The sequence below is a fragment of the Mobula hypostoma genome, chromosome 7 (genome assembly GCF_963921235.1).
Source record: "Mobula hypostoma chromosome 7, sMobHyp1.1, whole genome shotgun sequence".
Taxonomy (NCBI): domain Eukaryota; kingdom Metazoa; phylum Chordata; class Chondrichthyes; order Myliobatiformes; family Myliobatidae; genus Mobula; species Mobula hypostoma.
The window spans coordinates 79,566,148-79,586,210 of record NC_086103.1 but is presented as its reverse complement, the minus strand read 5'-3'; the positions used below and the strand labels follow the sequence as shown (position 1 = coordinate 79,586,210).

Below are 20,063 nucleotides of genomic sequence, written 5' to 3'. Positions count from 1 at the left end.
AATCTTACATTTGTCTCATTGAGCATTACATTACCAAGTATACTTCCTCACAAAAACCTAACCCTTCTTTTACATGCTGCTTGCTGATTTAGCAGTGAAATAGGGATTAATTCTTCCTCTTTTCACCTTTCGCTCACTCTCTAAATAGCTTTATCCTGCTTGGCATAATTTCCCTCTACACAAAGCAGTCTTACAGTGAGGAGGTTAAATGCACACATTAGCACTCCTTTGGGCTTTTGTCACATCAGTTGATGAACTACTCAGAGAAGGCCAGGAGAAAATCTTGAAATTAATGTTTGCTGTTTGAGTTGTGGAGGTAATTTTGGAATCCTGTTTTTACAGTGAGTTAGATGACAGAGGCCATTACTCTCTCTCGCGCGCATTTGCTTTAGTTAATCTGTAAATAAGTTTGTGAGTGGCATGTATGGTTTTTGGTGAAAGATGTGGATGAAGAACATGCATGGGGTTACTGAATTCCTGTTTTATTTGTTTATTCACTGAGATACAGGGCGGAATAGGCTCTTCTGACCCTTCGAACCATACCAGCCACCAACCCCCAATTTAGTCCTAACCTAATCACAGGACAATTTACAATGGCCAATTAACCTACCAATTAGTACATTTTTGGACTGTGGGAGGAAACCAGAGCACCCAGAGGAAACCCACACAGTCACGGGGAAAACGTACAAACTCCTTACGGGCAGCAGCAGGAATTGAACCTGGGTCACTGGTACTCTAAAGCATTGTGCTAACCACTACGCTACCATTTTAAGTTCAGGGTTTGACTTCAGATAAAGTGCCATGAATGACAAGAACTCAGTAATCCATTCAATGCAGAAAAGACACTGTGACAGGTGAGTTGCTGATGAGGCAATAATAGTATTTCTCATATTGTGCTGCTGCTCACATATGAAACATTTCACTCAACATCAGCAAAACCAAAAAGCTAATAGAGATGGTGAGGGTCAATAGCTTTAAATTCCTTGGTGGTAACATGTCAGAGGCTCTGTCTTGGGACCAGCACATCAGTGTCATCACAAAGAAGGCACCACAACACTCTACTCTCTGAGAAGTTTGCATAGAGTCAGCATGTTCCTAAAATCTTTGACAAACTTCTGTAGATGTACAGCACAGAGTATCTGAAGTGGTTGCATCACAGCCTGGTATGGAAAACTAATGCTCAGGAATGGAAAAGGCTGCAGAAAGTGATGATTACAGCCCAGTCTATCACAGACAAAGCACTCCCCACTGCTGAGTGCATTTACACGATGCACTGCCACAAGAAAGCAGCATCCATCATTAAAGACCTCAAAGTTATATCTTCTTCTCTCTACTATCATTGAGCAGGAGGAATAGAACCCTCCGGTTGCACATCATCAAGTTCAGGAACAGTTATTACCTTACAATCATCGTACCTAAGGCGTGGATAACTTCAATCACCACAACTCTGAACTGATTCTACGACTTACAGACTCACTTTCAAAGACTCTTTACAGCTCATGTTCTCAGCATTATATTTTATTTACACAGTTTGTCCTCTTCCGCGCACTGATTGTCAGTCTTTGTCTGTTTATGTGTAGTTTTTCATAACTTCTATTGGATTTCTCTTTTCCATTTAAATGCCTGCAAGAAAATAAATCTCAAGGTTGTACTTTGATCATATATTTATTTTCAACTTTGACAGACCAATGTTAACCACATCGCCCACTCTTTCCTATGTGTTACCCCACACTCGCTGAAGGTTTATAAATGCAAGGGACACAACGCTTGACCGATACATAGGATGAATCATGTTTTTACAGCAGTGATACCTGAGTTTCTCCTGCACAAAGAGGGGTGGATCATTTGTATGTTATATCAGGCCTCTGTAGTGGGTTATGTACATGGACATTTGTGACAATGGAATGAACTCTAGGTTTCTCTTATCTTTATATGCTTTTTGAAAATGTAATGTGTAAATGGAAAACTTTGGCTGTCGGGCAGGAGCATCAATAAACATTTACAATTTAACAGCTTACATCACCAGGTTGTCCATTTCCTGAACAGCTAACATGGACTTTGCACTAAATTGAACTGCTGGCTGTGACACAGCAGGTATTCCAGAGTTCCAACAATCATCTTCTTAATGGGCCACATAGCATCTCGACCCACTGTTTGACCTGCTGAGTTTCTCCAGCAGATTGTCTGTTACTCCACATGCCAGCACCCTTTGTCTGAGTTCCCTGCTTGTTGGTCTGAGGTGAACTGTGTCAGCAAAACCAGCAACAACATCCCAAAAGAAAAAGTTTGGAAAATAAAAAAAAACTATTAATCACAGTTCACTTCTACCCGAGGCTGCAATTTTGTATTCAAGTGGATTTGAACTAAATTTGAATGAGTTAAGTTGACTTGAAATGTTAACCAGCATTTAACTCAGTAATCAGAATCAGGTTTATCATCACCAGCATGTGTCATGAAATTTAGCAGCAGCAGTTCAATGCAATACATAACATAGAAGAAAAAAAACAAAATAAAATAGCAATAACAATAAATAAGTAAATCAATTACGGTATACATATATTGAATAGATTAAAATTCATGCAAAAAACCCAGAAGTATATTAAAAAAGAGAGCATCACAGGGAAGGAGTACATGGAAGAGGGCTGACTGGTCAAAAGCAAAGGAAGACAAACAGGAGGAAATCTGCAGATGCTGGAAATCCAAGGAACACACACAAAATGCTGGAGGAACTCAGCAGGTCAAGCAGCATCTAGGAAAGTGAGTAAGCAGTCGATGTTTTGAGCCAAACCCCTTCATCAGGTCTTGGCCCAAAATGTTGACTGTTTACTCTTTTCCAAGGAAAAATAAGAATCAGCTTCAGATAAATTAATCAGTATAGCGTTCAGCTTCTCATGAAGGATGAGCTCTAACCTGATTTGATTAGTCTTTGCAAACTATCCAAAGTTCATGTAAAATTTGTAAAGACCCGGCATGCTTTGGAAGCTGAATCATCACAGGTAACATGGTAGAAGTAAAATAAACAAAATTATTTAGCACAATATATTCTTACAGTTGAAGAAATATACCACAAATACAGAAGAAGTGTGCATATGATTATGTCACACTTTTGAAAAGCATCCAGCAGTTGTATGTAAAAAGACAATAACAGTATCCAGATTTACGAGCACGATTGCCATTGTCCTCCGAGCAGCCAGCAGACATACATGATATAGGAAATCACTGTACACTTTGGGTGTGCAGCCCCTGGATTCCAGTATGATAGTCTCACTAGGACTCCTTTTTGGATTCTTTTCAATTATTTCATATTTTCCATTGAGTCATATTTGCAGGGCTCCTTGTGAGGAATTAATGCAGTGGGATGGATAGTCACTGGCAGCTCGCAAGCAGATGAGTTCCTTAGTACGGAAACATTCTTCCTGAGCTTAAAGCTGCATTCTATGCAAATATAATGGGAACCAACTGTCATCAATGTCACAGAACAAGGCAGCTCAATTCAAATGCTTAATATCATTGGAAGCAGAATGATTCCTCCAACTTTCAGAAGGGATGGGACTTATTAGCAAAATTAAGTAATTCTATCAACGGCACTTCAGGAAATGCAATATAATAACTGTAACCAATTTTCCACTGAGACGTCAAGTTCCTTTGTATTCTAAGGTCAGCATGTGCTTGAAGGATATTGTAAGGGTGAAGAAAAGATTTGCCAGGATTGAGAAGGTGCAGAGGAGGTTCACCAGGATGTTGACTAGATTGGAAGCTGAGTGGTGACTTGACTGAAGCAGATGAAACAATGGCATAGATGAAACAATGGCATAGTAACAAAGGTATAGATAAGATAGATAATCAGAGCATTTTTCCCACAGTGGGAATGTCAAATGCAAGAAGGCAGAGGTATAAGGTGACAGGTGAAAAGTTTAAATGAGATTTACCAGGCATGTATTGGAGACTTGGTCTCGCCAGGTGATCTTCCTCAGAGAACGTAAGTGATGCAGCTGCAGTTGGTCAAGCTGGCGTAAGTGTCTCTAATATGGGCACCATGTCTCACATCCGTATAACAAGGTTGATATGACAACGGCCCTGTATACCTTGCACCTGGTGGCCAACCTGATGTTCTGTGGCCAAACTCCATCTTTCAGCTGACCAAAGGCAAAGCAGGCTTTTCTGGTTCTTGACTCAATCTCTACATCCAGAGAAGCTGAGGATGTTATCATGCTGCCCAGTTAGCAAAATTTGTTGACAGCATTGAGATGAGTGTCATCAATGAGGATAGTTGGTTCTTCATAGCTTGAGCCAGGATCCGGTTTGCCAGCAGTTTCAACCTTGGTGATGTCAGCCCAACTACGCTGGGCAGGACATGTTGTCAGAATGCCTGAAGAAAGACTGCCCAAGGACATCTTGTACGGCCAACTGTCCAGTGGTACCCGAAACGAGGAGGCCAGTGACTACGATACAAGGATGTTCTGCACAGGAGCCTCAAGAAAGCTGACATTGCCCCACCAACGTGGGAGGATCTGGCTCAAGATTGCTCACAATGGAGGGACGCCATCAGAAAAGGTGTGGAGGCTGCTGAGAACAAGCTCAACGAGGCAACAGAGGGAAGGCACAGGAAGCACCACAACACAGCTTCTGCCCCTGCTGCCCCTCCAGGCCTCACCTGCCAACTATGTGGCAAGCAGTGCCTGTCAAGGATCGGCCTGTACAGCCACTCCAGGACGCACATATCAAACCCCACTGACTGACTGAAAGGAACTATCATCATCCTGTGGGATGGATAGCCAGAAAAAGAAGAAGAAGACTAGACATGTTTTTCTTGACATAAGAGCAGTCGGTGGCTGGATCATTCTGCAGGGTAAGTGGTAGAAGAAGGTATGATAACACTTAAGAGGCCTTTAGGGTTATATATGATCAGGCAGAGAACAGAGGGATATACTCCATATGCAAACAGATTAGATTAGTTTACATTAGCATTGTAGTCAGCACAGATATGGTGAACAAAAGTGTCTGTTCTCATGCTGTTCTACAGGATGTTCTAAATCTCAGGAGGAGTAGATCAGATTTTCAGTAATTAGGAATGTATGGAAATACAATATCCAGGAGACTCCAGTGTACAAAATGTCAATCACAGAATTAAATTTGTTTGACTGGACATGTTTTAAAAGTCAGGGGTCTTTTTGAGGTGGGGGAGACTTTGCTTATCCTGGGACACCACCTTATTTAGCAACTAACGCTGGAAAATGAGAATATAGGGCTACCCTACACAATTTTGCTTGTTGTGAAGGGCCGTCCACAAGTCCTTGCTGAAATAAATTGAGCTGGTGGAGTTTCACATTTTCTGAATCCATTTAGAGAACAAAAACTTTACCTCAGTATATTTGATCTGTTTGTAAACAGAAAAATAAACAAGAATAGTTCTTGAAGCAAAGCATTGATTGGACCCTATGTGGAAAACCATTCAGTGCAATTGATGAATAGAACCCAACAGCAATATTTAATAATCATCTATCTACCTGCATCATCCCACATTCAAATGATGCAGTGGGAGCAGGGGTATAAATATTGACAATATTGGCCATTATACTAGCTGGAGAGTGCTATCCAGGAGTGACAGGCAACATGCATACTTGCTCAACACACATCAAAGTTGCTGGTGAACGCAGCAACTCCAGTTAGTCCTGACAAAGGGTCTCGGCCTAAAACGTCGACTGCACCTCTTCCTAGAGATGCTGCGTTCACCAGTAACTTTGATGTGTGTTGCTTGAATTTCCAGCATCTGCAGAATTCCTGTTGTTTGCATACTTCGCCTATTTCTTTTCTTTACTTTTTAGTCCTGAAGCCTTTAAAGTTCAAAGTTTTTAGTTGGATATGGCTTGGCTTGGTTTCAATTAGATCAAAGTAAATAGATTCACCAAATGAATTGTAAATAAAACACAACAAACCATATCGATATTTGCAGTCTTCATTCAACGGCAGCTCCGTCAAACTATGAGTCAGAACTCAAGCTCACACCAGAAGTATCTTCAAGAAGAACAGGGTGCTTCTCACTCTCCTGCCTAACATTAAACCTTCAGCTAATATTATTCACACATTTTGTCTGATCACTTCTCAATGCATATTTGGCAACTTGCCGACTGCATATTAGCTGCCTCGTTTCTTCTCAATGCATCAGTGATCCATTGCACCAGGCTGAGGGTGCAAACAACAAGTGAGCCACCAGGGTAGGGCAGCGGTTAGCGCAATACGATTACAATTCGGGGCGGTGGAGTTCAGAATTCAGTCCCGGTGTCCTCTGTCGGGAGTTTGTACGTCCTCCCGGTGGAATGTATGGGTTTTCTACAGGTGCTCCGGTTCCTCACACAGCCCGAAGATGTACTGGTTAGTAGGTTAATCGGTCGTTCTAAATTGTCCCACAGTTAGGCTAGGCTGGGGTTAAATAGAGGGTTGTTGGGTGGCTTGGTGGGTCTATTCCACAGTGTAAACAAAATAAGTAAATATTGTCTGCAAGCTGGTTCTAACTCTGTTTATTTCTTGTGCAGACTGTTTTTTAAACCCGAGTAACTAAAATATACTCCCATCCTCTGTTTCCCCACATATTTCTTTTTTATTGATACTGTAGCTGAAATGCTATGCCATTTAGTAAGATTATGGTTCAACATCCATCTCAACTCCAACTCTACACTTTTGTCATTGTTCTGCTTACTGTACAAGAACCTAGCAATGTCTGCATTGCAGCCTCACAATGCCTGAAAATGCAGAGCCCTCCAGAATAGAGAATTATGTGGGTTCTAAGAATTATAAGACCTGATTTGCTGATTCCATTTTCTGAAATTGATTCTCTGCTCAGGTTGAAACATTCTGCCAGCATTTATAACACCATAAGATATAGGAACAGAATTAGGCCATTTGGACTATCAATAATCTGTCACCATTCAATAATAAGGGGTTTCTTTTTTACCTCATTCTCCCTCCTTCTCCCCATAACCTTTAAACCCCTTACCATTCAACAACCTATCAGTCTCAGCTTTAATTACCCTCAAAAATGTGCCCTCCACAGGCCTCTGCGTTAAAGAATTTCACAGATTCACCAAATCTGCCTGAAAAACTCCTCATCTCAGTTTTAAAGGGTTGTCCCTTTCCCCTCAGGCTGTGCAGTTGCATCCTAGATGATCCTACTAATAGAAACATCTTCTCCATACCCACTCTGTCCAGGTCTCTCAGTGTGCTGTGGGTTTCAGTGAGATCCCACCTCATCTTCCTAAAATCCATCAAGTGTAGACCTAAGGACATCAATCTGTCTTCATATTTTCAAGTTGCTAGACAACTTCATACTTCATGGAGATGATCTTCTACACTTCCACTGTACAGAGGTCAGGCCCAGTACCTTCCATCTCTTCTACTAGAAACATGCCTTTGATCCAGGATGACTTGGTGACTGTACGCTTAAAGTTCAAAGTTCAAAAAGTAAATTTATTATCATGGTACCATATCACCATATACAACCCAGAGATTTATTTTCTTGCCGACATACTCAATAAATCCAATAACTATAATAGAATAATTGAAAGATCACACTAACAGGGCGGACAAGCAGTGTGCAAAAGGCAACTCACTGCACAAATACAAAATGAAAGAAGAAAAGAATAATAGTAAATAAATAAGCAATAAATATGAAAAACATGAGACGAAGAGTCCTTGAAACACAAAACCATAAGTTGTGCGAACATTTTAGTGATGGGGCAAGTGGAGATATCCCTTCTGGTTCAAGAACCGGATGGTTCAGATGTAATAACTGTTTCTGAACCTGCTGGTGTGAGTTGGAGGTGCCTTTATCTTTAATAACCTGGGTGGTGGGTGTCCTTGATGATGGATACTGCTTTCCTGTGATGGGGAGGTGGTGGGGAGGGTTTTACCTGTGATGGATGGGGCTGTATCCACTACCTTTTGTAGGATTTTCTGTACAAAGTCATTGGCTTCTACTCCAGGCTGTGATGCAGCCAGTCAATATACTCTCCACTACCTATCTATAGAAGTTTGTCCAAGTTTTAGATGCCCTGCTAAATCTTTGCAAACTCCTAAAGGAGTAGAGGCACTGTCATGCTTTCTTTGTAACAGGTCTTCTGAAACGATAACGCTGAGGAATTTAAAGTGGCTGACCCTCTCCACTTCTGATCCCCCGAAGAGGACTGGCTCATGGACCTCCGGTTTCCTCATCCTGAAGTCAATAATCAGCTCCTTGGTCTTGCTGATATTGAGTAAGAGGTTGTTATTGTGGCACCACTCAGACAGATTTTCAATCTCGCAACTCTATGCTAATTCATCACCACCTTTGATTCAGCCAACGACATTGGTGTCATCAGCAAACTTGAATATGGCATTAGCCACGCAGTCATAAGTGTACAGTGAGTAGAGCAGGGGGCTAAGCACACAGCCTTGTGGTGCAACTGTGCTGATGGACAGTGTGGAGCAGATGTTGTTGCCAAGTGAGATCAGCAAGTGTTGATCCAATTGCACAAGGAGGTATTTGAGGCCAAGGTCTCGAAGCTTACTGATTAGTTTTGAGGGGGATGATAGTATTGAATACCAAGCTGTAGTCTATAAAGAGCATCCTGATGTCTGTATCTTTGCTGTCCAGATGTTCCAGTGTTGAGTGAAAAGCCAATGAGATAGCATCTGCTGTGGATCTGTTGTGCCGGTAGGCAAATTGGAGTGGATCCAAGTTGCTTCATAGGAAGGAGCTGACATGTTTAACACCATCCTCTCAAAACATTTCATCACAGTTGATCTAAGTGCTACTGGATGATAGTCATTGTGGCAGGTTACCACATTCTTCTTAGGCACCAGTATAACCGAAGCCTGCTTGAAGCAGTTGGGTACCTCAGACTGCTGAAGCAAGAGATTAATGATATCGGTGAACACTCCAGTCAGTTGATCAGCACAAGTTTTTAGACTTGGCCAGGTACCTTGTCTGGGTCAGATGCTTTCCATGGGTTCATCCTCCTAAAGGATACTCTCACACAGGCCTCAGAGACTGAAATCACGGCACCATCAGGGACTGGAATCATCGAGATTTTTCATCCCCGTTTTGATGCCGAATGGAAGCACAGAGGCATTGAGCTCATCTGGAAGTGAAGCCCTGTTGTCATCTATGTCACTTGACTTCACTTGGTAGGAGATGATAGCACTCACGTCCTGCCACAGCTGTTGAACATTCTTCATTGATCCAAGTTTAGTCTGGAATTGCCCATGATATGGCTTTCCAAAGGTCGTACCTGGACCTCTTGTAACCTCCTTGGTCATCAGATCTGAATGCTTCTGATCTGGCCCTTAGCAGATTGCAAATCTCATTACTCATCCAGGGCTTCTGACTGGGAAAGACTGAATGATTTTGTGGGGACACACTCGTTTTTTTATAAAGTTCATGATAGCCATTCAAATCCACAGATGAGTCCTTGAACACGGCCCATTCCACCAACTGAAAACAATCCCATAGCCCGTGCTCTGTCTCTCACAAATGCTTCTTTGATGTCCTAATCTCTGGAGCCTTGCTCTTTAGTCTCTGTCTGTGTTCAGGTAGAAGGACAGCCAAATGATCAGATTTCCTGAAATGCAGCCTTGGCATGGAATGGTAGGTATTCCTTGTGCTAGTAGAGCAGTGGTCTTGTGCGTTGGGATCGCTGGTGCTATAGGTTATATGATGATGATAATTGGGCAGGGACCTCTCCAAATCTGCAGATATCTCTCTAAAGAATTCTGTCTTTTGTTAGGTAAAGGAACCAAAAATAATGTAGTTAGAGCAAGGGCCATTAAGTTTAGTGCATGATCTCTTAATTTTGACATTCCACTTCCTTTGAAATAAAGGCTTCTATACCATTTGTCATCATAATGTTTCCCATATGAAGTATCATGGTTTAGGTGTAAGATCTTTGAATATGAAAATCTTTCAGTACTGCACTTTGTTATTAAAATGCATTCTATTCTTCCATTTTTTTTCAAAATCACTTTACCTTTCTTCACCATCACTTGCCTTTCTCCTTATCCTGTTCGGTTACCACATTTATCTCATCAGTAAAATGGAATGTGTTAGGATCTACATATTTATCTTGGCAATTAATAGTCCATAAATATCTGTGGCCCTGCACTGATTGTTTTGGCAACCCAATAGTCGACCATCTTAAAACACTCCACTTTTAGTATTCTATCCATTTCCTGCTCTCTTTCTTTACCTATGTATCACCCATTACCCCATCATATTAGTCTAAATAACCATATTTTTACACACATTTTTAAAGCAAAAGTCTAAGACACATGGTCATGTTTAATAACTTCAAAAACCTCATACAGTTTTGTCAAACTCAATTTTCCTTCCACAAATCTGTATAGTCTCTATCAATCTATATTATGCTTTTGTATTTTGTACATGACCTGCATTGTCACTCATGATAGATTCAAATATTTCCCCCCATCTTTGATGTCAGGCTAATTGGCTGGAATTCCCTGCTTTCGATAGTAACATTGCATTTGCTACCTCCTGCTAGCAGCAGCCATCTAATTTCAAACACATTGTTTCTGAAAACTAAAGAAATTTTGTTGAAACCAAGAATGTGAGCTGGCAGGTTCATATAAATCATTAACTTTTAGTTTAATTAATCTGTCCATACTTAGTCACAACTAATTAGTATTTTCTCTAAATTTCTCATTCTCATTACATCCATGATTATCCATGTTTATGGATTGTCATCAGTTGCTTAACCAAGTATTTACTTCATAGCTCCACCATTTTCTTACAGGGGTGACGTGAGTAGCTGGGTGACTATCAGGAGAATTGGAAATGTGAACAGGCAGTTAGCACAGAGCACTCCTGTGGCCATTCCCCTGAATAATAATTATACTACTTTGGATACTGTTGTGGGGGATGACTTCCCAGAGGAATGCCATGGAGACCAGGTTACTGGCACTGAACGTGGGTCTGTGGTGCAGAAGGGAAAGAGGGAAAAGAGGGGAGTTGTAGTGAGAGGGGACTCAATAGCCAGAAGAACATACAGCAGGTTCTGTGGACATGAACGGGACACCCAAATAGTAGGTTGCCTCCCAGACGCCAGGGTCAGGATGTCCTAGATCTTGTCCACAGGATTTTTGAGGGGGAGGGAGAGCAGCCAGATGTCTTGGTACATATTGGTACCAATGACACAGGAAGGAAAAGCAAAGAGGTCCTGAAGAGAGAATTTACAGAGTAAGGTGGAAAGCTGAGAAGCAGGACCTCCAGGGTAGTAATTTCTGGATTGGTGCCTATGCCACACGCCAGTGAGCGTAGAAATAGGATGATCTGGCACAGTAATGTGCGGCTGAGAAGCTGGTGCAGGGATCAGGGCTTCAGGTCCTTGGATCATTGGGATCTCTTCTGGGGGAGATATGACCTGTTCAAAAGTGATGGGTTGCACCTGAACCCGAGGGGAACCAACAGTCTCATGGGCAGATTTGTTAGAGCTGCTAGGGAGGGTTTAAACTAATTTGGCAGAGGGGTGGGAACCAGAGTGAAGGGACTCAGGATAGGATGGATGGTAAAAAGCCAAGAGAGCGTGCAGTCAGACTGTCTGGAAGTGCAGGTAGATGATAGGAAAAAATTGCCACCAGCAGAGTGAGTATCAGTGCATTAGGGATGCAGAATCAAAAAGGGTAGCAAATACGGTACTCAAAGCGTTATACCTCGTATCTCAACGCACCAAGTATAAGAAATAAGGTGGATAATCTTGTTGCACTATTATAGATTGTCAGGTATGATGTTATGGCTATCACTAAATTGTGGCTGAGGGATGTTTCCAGTTGGAAGCTAAATGTCCAAGGTTACAAGTTGTATCAGAGAGATAGGAAGGTAGGCAGAGAGTGCAGCGTGGCTCTGCTGGCAGTTATATCCAAGACCCCCAACAGCAGCTGGGATGTGAGCTACAGATTGCAATGGGACATAGAAAAGGCGTATCAAAAGAGCAACGTTATGATAGTCTGGGAGATTTCAACATGCAGGTCAATTGGGAAAATCAGGTTGGCAATGGATCTCAAGAGGGTGAGTTTTTTGAATGCCTACAAGATGGTTTTTAGGAGCAGTTTGTCTTTGTGCCTACTAGGGGATCAACTACACTGGACTGGGTGTTATCTAATGAAGCAGAAGTGATTAAGGAGCTTAAGGTAAAAGAACCCTTTGGAGGCAGTAATCACAATATGATTGAGTTCAACTTGAAATTTGATAGGAAGAAAGTAAAGTCTGACATAGCAGCATTTCAGTGGAGTAAAGGAAATTACAGTGATAAGAAAAAAGGAAACACAAGGAATTCTGCAGATGCTGGAAATTTAAGCAACACACATCAAAGTTGCTGGTGAACGCAGCAGGCCAGGCAGCATCTCTAGGAAGAGGTACAGTCAACATCTCAGCCCAAAACGTCGACTGTACCTCTTCCTAGAGATGCTGCCTGGCCTGCTGCGTTCACCAGCAACTTTGATGTGTGTTGATATGAGAGAGGAGTTGGCCAAAGTAAATTGGAAGGAGATGCTGGCAGGGATGACAGCAGAGCAGCAATGGCATGAGCTTCTGGGAAAAAAAGAGGAAGGTACAGGATAGATGTATTCCAAAAACAAAGAAATACTCAATGGCAAAATAGTACAACTATGCCTGACAAGGGCAGTCAAAGCAAAAGAAAGGGCATACAACAAAGTAAAAATTAGCAGAAAGACAGAGGCCTGGGGTGAAGCTTTTAAAACTCTACAGAGAGCAACTAAACAAATCATTACCAGGGAAAAGATAAAATATGAAAGCAAGCTAGCAAACAATATTAAAGTGGATACTAAAAGCTTTTTCAAATATGTAAATACTAAAATAGAGGTGAGAGTGGATATAGGGTCACTAGAAAATGAGGCCAGAAAAATAATAGTGGGGACCAAGGAGATGGCAGATGAACTAACTGAATATTTTGCATCAGTCTTTTCACTGTGGAAGACGCTAGCAGTGTGCCAGATGTTGGAGGGTGTGAGGGAAGAGAAGTGAGTGCGGTTACTATTACAGGGGAGAAGGTGCTCAAAAAGCTGAAAGCCCTAAGGGTACATAAGCCCTGGGCCAGATGAACTGCACCCTAGGGTTCTGAAAGAGGTGGTGGTAGAAATTGTGGAGGCATTAATAATGATGTTTCAAAAATCATTGGACTCTGGCGTGGTGCCAGAGGACCGGAAAATTGCAAATGTCATTCCACGCTTTAAGAAAGGAGAAAGGAAATTCTAGACACGTTAGCCTGAATTCCGTGGTTGGGAAGATGTTGAAGTCAATACCTAAGGATGAGTTATAGAGTACTTGGTAATACAGGACAAGATAGGACAAAGTCAACTTGGTTTTGATAAGGGAAAATCTTGTCTGCTGAACCTGGTGGAATTCTTTGAGGAGATTACAAGTAGGATAGATAAAGGGGATACAGTGGATGTTACATAGAAATATAGAAACATAGAAAATAGGTGCAGGAGTAGGCCATTCAGCCCTTCGAGCCTGCACCGCCATTTATTATGATCATGGCTGATCATCCAACTCAGAACCCCGCCCCAGCCTTCCCTCCATACCCCCTGATCCCCGTAGCCACAAGGGCCATATCTAACTCCCTCTTAAATATAGCCAATGAACTGGCCTCAACCGTTTCCTGTGGCAGAGAATTCCACAGATTCACCACTCTCTGTGTGAAGAAGTTTTTCCTAATCTCGGTCCTAAAAGGCTTTCCCTTTATCCTCAAACTGTGACCCCTCGTTCTGGACTTCCCCAACATCGGGAACAATCTTCCTGCATCTAGCCTGTCCAATCCCTTTAGGATTTTATACGTTTCAATCAGATCCCCCCTCAATCTTCTAAATTCCAACGAGTACAAGCCCAGTTCAGCCAGTCTTTCTTCATATGAAAGTCCTGCCATCCCAGGAATCAATCTGGTGAACCTTCTTTGTACTCTCTCTATGGCAAGGATGTCTTTCCTCAGATTAGGGGACCAAAACTGCACACAATACTCCAGGTGTGGTCTCACCAAGGCCTTGTACAACTGCAGTAGTACCTCCCTGCTCCTGTACTCGAATCCTCTCGCTATAAATGCCAGCATACCATTCGCCTTTTTCACCGCCTGCTGTACCTGCATGCCCACTTTCAATGACTGGTGTATAATGACACCCAGGTCTCGTTGCACCTCCCCTTTTCCTAATCGGCCACCATTCAGATAATAATCTGTTTTCCTATTTTTGCCACCAAAGTGGATAACTTCACATTTATCCACATTAAATTACATCTGCTATGAATTTGCCAACTCACCCAACCTATCCAAGTCACTCTGCATCCTCTTAGCATCCTCCTCACAGCTAACGCTGCCACCCAGCTTCGTGTCATCCGCAAACTTGGAGATGCTGCATTTAATTCCCTCATCCAAGTCATTAATATATATTGTAAACAACTGGGGTCCCGGCACTGAGCCTTGCGGTACCCCACTAGTCACCGCCTGCCATTCTGAAAAGGTCCCGTTTATTCCCACTCTTTGCTTCCTGTCTGCTAACCAATTCTCCATCCACATCAATACCTTACCCCCAATACCGTGTGCTTTAAGTTTGCACACTAATTTCCTGTGTGGGACCTTGTCAAAAGCCTTTTGAAAATCCAAATATACCACATCCACTGGTTCTCCCCTATCCACTCTACTGGTTGTATCCTCAAAAAATTCTATGAGATTTGTCAGACATGATTTTCCTTTCACAAATCCATGCTGACTTTGTCCGATCATTTCACCGCTTTCCAAATGTGCTGGTATCACATCTTTGATAACTAACTCCAGCAGTTTCCCCACCACCGACATTAGGCTAACCGGTCTATAATTCCCCGGTTTCTCTCTCCCTCCTTTTTTAAAAAGTGGGGTTACATTAGCCACCCACCAATCCTCAGGAACTAGTCCAGAATCTAACGAGTTTTGAAAAATTATCACTAATGCATCCACTATTTCTTGGGCTACTTCCTTAAGCACTCTAGGATGCAGACCATCTGGCCCTGGGGATTTATCTGCCTTCAATCCCTTCAATTTACCTAACACCACTTCCCTACTAACAAGTATTTTGCTCAGTTCCTCCATCTCACTGGACCCTCTGTCCCCTACTATTTCTGGAAGATTATTTATGTCCTCCTTAGTGAAGACAGAACCAAAGTAATTATTCAATTAGTCTGCCATGTCCTTGCTCCCCATAATCAATTCACCTGTTTCTGTCTGTAGGGGACATACATTTGTCTTTACCAGTCTTTTCCTTTTTACATATCTATAAAAGCTTTTACAGTCAGTTTTTATGTTCCCTGCCAGTTTTCTCTCATAATCTTTTTTCCCCTTCCTAATTAAGCCCTTTGTCCTCCTCTGCTGAACTCTGAATTTCTCCCAGTCCTCAGGTGAGCCAATTTCTCTGGCTAATTTGTATGCTTCTTCTTTGGAATTGATACTATCCCTAATTTCTCTTGTCAGCCATGGGTGCACTACCTTCCTTGATTTATTCTTTTGCCAAACTGGGATGAACAATTGTTGTAGTTCATCCATGCAACCTTTAAATGCTTGCCATTGCATATCCACCGTCAATCCTTTAAGTGTCATTTGCCAGTCTATCTTAGCTAATTCACGTCTCATACCTTCAAAGTTACCCCTCTTTAAGTTCAGAACCTTTGTTTCTGAATTAACTATGTCACTCTCCATCTTAATGAAGAATTCCACCATATTATGGTCACTCTTACCCAAGGGGCCTCTCACGACAAGATTGCTAATTAACCCTTCCTCATTGCTCAAAACCCAGTCCAGAATAGCCTGCTCTCTAGTTGGTTCCTCGACATGTTGGTTCAAAAAACCATCCCGCATACATTCCAAGAAATCCTTTTCCTCAGCACCTTTACCAATTTGGTTCACCCAATCTACATGTAGATTGAAGTCACCCATTATAACTGTTGTTCCTTTATTGCACACATTTCTAATTTCCTGTTTAATACCATCTCCGACCTCACTACTACTGTTAGGTGGCCTGTACACAACTCCCACCAGCGTCTTCTGCCCCTTAGTGTTACGCAGCTCTACCCATATCGATTCCACATCTTCCCGGCTTATGTCCTTCCTTTCTATTGCGTTAATCTCTTCTTTAACCAGCAAAGCCACCTCACCTCCCCTTCCTTCATGTCTATCCCTCCTGAATATTGAATATCCCTGAACGTTGAGCTCCCATCTTTGGTCACCCTGGAGCAATGTCTCTGTGATCCCAACTATATCATAATCATTAATAACAATCTGTACTTTCAATTCATCCACCTTATTATGAATGCTCCTTGCATTGACACACAAAGCCTTCAGGCACTCTTTTACAACTCTCTTAGCCTTTATACAATTATGTTGAAAAGTGGCCCTTTTTAATGCTTGCCCTGGATTTGTCGGCCTGCCACTTTTACTCTTCTCCTTAGTACTTTTTGCTTCTACCCTCACTTTACACCCTTCTGTCTCTCTGCACTGGTTCCCATCCCCCTGTTGTGAACTAACCTCCTCACGCCTAGCCTCTTTAATTTGATTCAACATTTAATTTAATGTTGTATATTTGGACTTTCAGATGGCCTTTGACAAGATGCCACACATGAAGCTGGTATTACAGGAAGGTTATTGGCATGGTTAGAGCTTTGGCTGATTGGTAGGAGGCAGTGAGTGGGAATAAAAGGATCCTTTCCTGGTTGGCTGCCAGTGACTAGTGGTGTTCCACAGGGGTCGGTGTTGGGACTGCTTCTTTTTACGCTGTTAATTCAAGATTTAGATGATGAAATAGATGGCTCTGTCGCCAGGTTTGCAGATGATACTAAGATTGGTGGAGGGACAGGTAGTATTGAGGAAACAGATCGGCTGCAGGACAATTTGGTCAGATTAGGAGAATGGACGAAAAAGTTGCAAATGAAATACAATGCTGGAAAATGCATGGTCATGCACTTTGGTAAAAAATATAATGTGAGGAATATTATTTTCTAAATGGGGAGAAAATCCAAAAATCTGAGATGCAAAGGGACTTGTGAGTCCTTCTGCAGAACACCCTAAAGGTTAACTTGCAGCTGGATTTGGTGGTGAGGAAGGCAGATACAATGTTGGCATTCATTTCAAGAGGTCTAGAATATAAGAGCTGGGATGTGATGCTGAGGCTTTAGAAGGCACTGGTGAGGCTTCACCTTGAGTATTCTGAACAGTTTTGGGCTCTGCATCTAGCAAAGGATGTGCTGGCATTGAAGAGGGTTCAGAGGAGGTTCATAAGGATGATTCTGGGAATGAAAGTGTTATCATACAAGGAATATTTGATTTCTCTGGGTCTGTACCTGCAGGAACTTAGAAGGATGAAGTGGGATCTCATTGAAACCTTTCGAATGTTGAAAGGCCTAGACAGAGTAGATGTGGAAAGGATGTTTCCCATGGTGGGGGAGTTGAGGACAAGAGGGCACAGACTCAGGATAGAGGGGCATCCATTTAAAACTGAGATGCGGAGAAATTTCTTAAGTTAGAGGGTGGTGAATTTGTGCAATTTATTACCACTGGCAACTCTGAAGCCCCGGTCATTGGGCGTGTTCAAGACAGAGCTTGATAGGTTCTTGTTTGGACACTACATCAAAGGTTATGGGGTGAAGGCTAGGGAGTGGGACTGAGGAGTGTAAAAAAAAGATCAACAAAGATTGAGTGGCTGTGCAGACTCAGTGGGCCAAATGCCCTAATTCTGCTCCAATATCTTATGGTCTAAACATCTACTGAAACAAATTTTTGCCTCTCTTCTTGCTTTCTTCTCACGTTACATATTTTTTCTCTCTTTAGTAATTTCATCTATCTTTTGGTCAATTATAAATATACATAAATTCCTAGCTTTAGAGTCATAAACATGGAAACAAATGCTTTGGCCCATCAATTCTGCACCAACCATCAATTCCCCATTTACACTAATATTATTTATTCTCCCCATAGTCCCATCAACCCTCTCCAGATTTCACCACTCACTCAACACATTATGGGCAAATTACAGTGACCGATTAACCAACCAACTGACCATGTCATTAGTTTTCTAAAGATTACAAGGCTTCCCATTAACCTGCTGTAGTACATGACCAAACAGAGCTGGATTTTTCTTGTTGCTTTGACCATGACTTGGATCACAACTACCTTGCATTTACCAGGACTGATGCAGATCCACAGAGACAGACAAGTTGCCTCTCTGAAAATCCAAGTCATTTGTTGAGATGGAGTGAGGTTAATGAAGACGTAATTGAACACCCAGAAAGCCTTTGAAAGGAGGGCCGGCTGGTGGTGCAATGACATTGGCGGTCGCTCCCGAGTACGCTTTCCATCTGTGCCGGGTTGAGAGTCGAGATCGCAACTCGACCTCGTAAAATAAAGGGAAAATACTGTGAAAATGTCTGTGTGAGGACTGGTGCAGCACACAGTCTCTCTCTTTCACTCCGCGCCTTGTAAAAGCCATGAAAAAGACATCATTACGGATGTACAGACTCGCACACACACAGGCACACGCCAAAAACAAAAAAAGAAAGGAAGAAAGAAAGGAGTGAAAGCTGGTGATGGAGCATTATCTGTCATAGTTAGGAGGCTTCTATTGACTCAGATATTAAGAGGCTTATAAAAATCATCAATATCTATTAGAATGATTGGAGTAATAAGAACTATTTAAAGTAGTTATAAGTTTTAATATATTAAGTAGAACTTCAATGAATCAATAACTAAAATCTCTAAAAAGAACTTAAATAACTTTATTTTCCACTAATTTCTAGCCCCGAAGCAAGGCATGGCTGGAGGAGAATGCTGCATATCTCAGCACTTTTAGACTCCATGTGGAGTCTAAGAAAGATGTGGAGGACAGGTGTGTAGCTAACTGTGGATCAACACGTGCTGGACTGAAATGACTCTGCTCGTGACTAATCTAGATTCTGGAGAGTATTATTTTGATCCTTACAGTGCAGGACTTCAAAGGGAATATTTGTTCTCTTAGTCGTGTGCAAACTGACTTGAGGGTGAATGGGTTAGAAGGCTAATGACCAAGATGGTGGTAGCTGGGTTTCTCCACTCCAAGCTCTTCCCCATTAGAACACGTCTTGGACTGGAGACCACGAAATCCTTGGAACTCCTGTCAGAGCTGTGAACAAGTGCCATGGAATGTGGTGGTGCTAACATCAACACCATCATTCCTCCATTAGCTACAGTTTCCCTTATTCTATATTCCTTTTCAATTCCCCCAGTTGCACGGGCTCCTATATTACAATTCCAGTACTCTAATGTATAGAGATGATAATAACTATGAACCATTTGAGATGCATTACCTTATTACCCACCTGAGTGGCATTTGCTTCTTTATTTAAGATTACACACCTTTCCAATAATCTAAGACTATGACCAGACAGAGCTGGATGTTGCCTGTTGCCTGGCCATGAAAGTCTCGAAAAGAGGAAAGAGATCCCATGGTATCATTTGCTCAATCAGCAGGGCAGTTCTCTGAGACTAATGCTTTTCCAACCAGATCACTATAAACATCTTTACGCAAGCTTGGTTTACACTAAGTGGTTGCAGTAATTTCCAACATTACAGCTGTAACTAAACCCTAAAGAAATGTGTCAACTCTAAGTGTTTCTGTGGCTTCTAGCGCCTGTAAAATACGCTGTTAAGTGCCCATTTTATCGTTGCAATTGCTTTCCCAGTATTTTACAAAAAGAGGTGCTGCCCTGATAATATCAGAGCATAGCCTATTTAAAGTTGGATTTCTGGTTCCTGGGTGGTTTGGAGTTTCTCCTCACCATGTCGGAAGACTGGATTAAAGCTATAGGCAGCTGGGTTGGTACAAGGTATCAGCACGTATATCCTATGGATCATTTTAAACATTCTCAGTTTGTTCAGATAGGCAAGATTAAAGTCACCAATTTATTGTGCTCTCTCTGTCCTTTTACAAGAATAGTTTGCGTCTGTACATTATTCTATCTCTTTTACTCCGATGATGGACAACTAGCTCCCAGATGTCAGAAACATGTT

At 42.0% G+C, this 20,063-nt stretch overlaps 1 protein-coding gene across 2 annotated transcripts in view; it reads right to left on the bottom strand.

Annotated features, from left to right (window-relative positions):
- The window catches only part of LOC134349406 (slit homolog 3 protein-like), a 674,478-nt gene that overhangs the window by 171,536 nt on the left and 482,879 nt on the right, over window positions 1-20,063 (bottom strand). The window lies entirely within an intron of this gene.